The sequence below is a fragment of the Oncorhynchus masou genome, chromosome 11 (assembly GCF_036934945.1).
Source record: "Oncorhynchus masou masou isolate Uvic2021 chromosome 11, UVic_Omas_1.1, whole genome shotgun sequence".
In the NCBI taxonomy this organism is placed as follows: Eukaryota; Metazoa; Chordata; class Actinopteri; order Salmoniformes; family Salmonidae; genus Oncorhynchus; species Oncorhynchus masou.
In genome coordinates, this window is record NC_088222.1 from 7445976 (window position 1) to 7450134 (window position 4159).

The following is a 4159-nucleotide window of genomic DNA, read 5'->3' on the forward strand; positions in this document are numbered from 1 at the left end:
CTGATTGTTAGGATTGATATTTGGGGATTGAGGCATTTTAAAGTGATGCACTGCAGCCCTCTCTTCCCAGGCAATAGAAACAAATATAGCTAATATAATTTTAGTTTGATAAGATGGACACAGTGTTTTTGGCTAATTATTCAGACTTTTGTGTTTGTAGATTTCATTTGGTTTCCGCTTGTTTGGTCCATTTAAAACAGGAAGAAAAGTAAATCCCTAGAAGTTTGGGAATTATATTATTGTAGTTTCTTCTTTATGTGAAGCAGCGTAACCCTTTGGGCTGCCTTAATGCTTTAGTGCAAAATGGTGTTGTTTTTTTGTGGGGGTTTTTCACAACAACTCAATGTGTGGTTTGGACACATGTGTACTGTGATCTGGTGAAGGGCTTTCTGAAACACATAGCATTGATCATACATCACCAACACACACCCTCACCCTCACCTTCCCTAACCCAACACACACCCTCACCTTCCCCTGTTATTGTAGGGGAAGAGAAGGCATGCATGAGAGAGAGAGGGAGAGAGAGAGAAAGAGAGAGAGAGATAGAGAAAGGAGGGGGGAGGGAAGGAGAAAGAGAAAGAGAGATAATATCAAAATGAAAGCATGGGCCAAGCGCAGACCGTACTAGAGAAAACATCTTTGGTATCTTTGGTTTCATCAACACGATTCAAATGGAAAGGTCCTTTTTGCTTCTCACTATAGAAATAGAAATGTTTTTTTTTTTTTTACAAGCCAGTCTTGGAAGCAGCTAGTTTACGGGAATCCTCTGTTTTCCTTCTCTATCAAGTGAAACAACGAACAACTTCTCAGCGTTCCAGTTATCTTTGGTGAGTTTGTCTGTCTCATTCAACGTGTGGCACCTGTCCTATCAGTGGTGAGTCTGTCTGTCTCATTCAACGTGTGGCACCTGTCCTATCAGAGGCACAAACATCAGTCTGAAATTCTTGTCCATCATGGTAAGCAGAATAATGCAAATGTCTCACAAATAAAACTAATTCATTCATTAATAAATCACAGAAGAAGAAAAAACGATGCAGTGCTCATTCATTCTCTTTTCATGAACCGATTGAGTCATTATCTTTTCTTCAACAGATTGAATCATTCTCTTTTCATGAACCGATTGATTCATTCTCTTTTCATGAACAGATTGATTCATTCTCTTTTCATGAACAGATTCATTCATTATCTTTTCATGAACAGATTGATTCATTATCTTTTCATGAACAGATTGAGTCATTCTCTTTTCATCAACAGATTGATTCATTCTCTTTTCATGAACAGATTGATTCATTATCTTTTCATGAACAGATTGATTCATTCTCTTTTCATCAACCGATTGATTCATTCTCTTTTCATGAACAGATTGAGTCATTCTCTTTTCATGAACAGATTGAGTCATTATCTTTTCATGAACAGATTGATTCATTATTTTTTCATGAACAGATTGAGTCATTATCTTTTCATCAACAGATTGATTCATTATCTTTTCGTGAACAGATTGATTCATTATCTTTTCGTGAACAGGTTGATTCATTATCTTTTCATGAACATGTTGATTCATTATCTTTTCATGAACAGGTTGATTCATTATCTTTTTGTGAACAGATTGATTCATTATCTTTTCATGAACATGTTGATTCATTATCTTTTCATGAACAGATTGATTCATTATCTTTTTGTGAACAGATTGATTCATTATCTTTTCATGAACAGATTGAGTCATTATCTTTTCATGAACAGATTGAGTCATTATATTTTGTTCAACGGATTGTTGTCATCGGAAATAAGAAAGTAAATGAAAAATCTAAATGAGTTGTAATAATGTAGTGGCAACATTCATCATTCCAGCTACCCTGACATTACTACAATTGGAAAACATTCTTCTGTCATTATTAACTAAACAATTAAACACAGACTTTGTTGCTCATTAAAGTAAAGCTAACTAATAATAAATTAACTGGGTAGGACATAAGCACTGTAGCATTCTTAAATACCCATAAATATTAATCCAAACAATTACATCTAATTAAATAACATTAAATAATTAAGTTTAAAAAAAACTATAATGTGTGCTAACACACCTCAAAAAAATACATTTGTTTGACAGCGTCATCAAAAGAACACAGGACAAACAATGTACACTTTGACAAGCTAATCAGGGTAAAGGGTTCCAAGGAATATTTGGCAATATAAATTAATTCTCAATTCATTAAAAACAAATATAAATTACATGAAAAAACAACATATATTGAAAAAAAAAAACTAGGAAAGACAACGTAATTATATATTAGGCATTGGTAAAAATGAATGTAAGCACTAAAGACAAGCAATAAAAACCTCTTTGGATTTTGCTTTCATACCCATGGTTGGCACATGTTCCTCAAGACCAGGGTTAGGACCAGACCAGGAGAGCTAGGGCCGTGGCAGAGCATCTTTGGACTAGAAGCCTTACAATGAGACAACTAGGAAAGGATAAAGCTATTCGACCGATATTTGAGCAGTTTCACTCAACAGGTTGAACTACTGTTCTGTTTTCTATATTTGGTTTTGCTTATTGTGAACGTGTGGAGTAGTTGTGTTTTGTTTTCCCCCAAAATAACTGAAGTCATACAGGATGTGCCTATGAGCACCCAACCCCTCTGTCCCCTACTGTACCCTCCTTCACAAACATGGACGCTGTGGAGAGTAAGGTGAACAGATGAGATGACAGACCCGACAGAGAGAGGTGTGTGTAGTGTACCACAAAGTGTGACTGATTGTAAGTCTGAGTACAACAGCATGTTAGTTAGTGGATCTGGAAGGATTGTGGTGTGCTGTACACCAGTTATCTTTGGTGTGTACTGTAGTTTCACATAGTTTCACAGAATCATGTTTCTCTACAGACTGCAGTGACAGATACACCTGAATCCTCCGGGCATGATGTTCCCTAGTGGACCGGACAGACGGAGAAACCGAGGTAGTCAGTGTCCAGTGAAAGGGAGTGATGGAGAGGATGTATCATACCTACTGAATCACACAGTGTCATGTTGAAGAAGGAGCGTACCCTTAAAATCACACATACATGTACTAATATGCATGCATGTACTGGGTAGCGCTAGCTATACAGTAAGGATGCATGTATAGTCGACATTGTCAGGAAAATAAACGTTGGGGTTGAAACTGCTATAGGAATAATTATGAATCTTTGGTTTTGTAGCTGATGAGGTTTTCGTTGTTCTTTTTCCATTTTTTGTTTGTTGAAAAACTGCATAGGCACACGTTAAAGACAACCTTCCAACTTTCAGAGACGCGTCATTCTGCTACTGCATCCGCATTGCCTCCACACGTGTTTAAACCCTTTCAGTCCTATCCTGCTTCCCCTTGAAATGTCATGACCAATCAGAACGGAACAAAGCTACTTCTCTGTTCCCTCTGACGTCTGTCCTCCGCTTCCTCCTCTTCATCATCATCATCATCATCATCGCCGCTCACGTTTATAATTATCATCCTCTTTTTAGGACAGGTTTTGTTGTAGAACAGTTAGGTGCAGAAAAAGTTTCTTTGGTTTCGATTTGTCAATAAATAGAAAAAGTCTCAAGTGTCCATTTCTGGTCCTTCAAGCCTTCGGCTTGCTTCTGTACCACGAAAAACCTGTGTTCTACGGGACAAGGGGCTGCTTACCAGTGACTTTACATCTGCTGTTTGATCGATGGCTGATAGACAGCGATAGGAGTTTGACGTGATTGAACCCTTAAGGGGTTGACTTGACAGGGAGGGCGGTATATTTACAGAATGCGTAATATATTGCATGATTTTTATTGTGTTTTAATGGAGTCCTCAACACAAGAATGAGCTGTCTGTATAATCATTAGTGTTGTACCATACGGGTAAATGCTCAGAATAGTTCAGGTAAGGGGATTCTTTCTTAGCCTGGCGCCCAAGGTGTTGGCTGTACAAGACGACATAGCCAGATCTGGGACCCAGGCTAAGGCTGTCGGTCACCTATAATGTACTGAGCATCCATCTGACATATCAGCGACAGAACCTTGTCAAGAGATGGAACCGACGGCGATCGTCTTTGAGATTGTCCTTTTTTTCATTTTAGAAAAGGCCCTGATCAGCCCAACCTAGTTTATCTCACATAGGGTCACAGAGACCGCTGACTGGTCCAGAGTCTTAG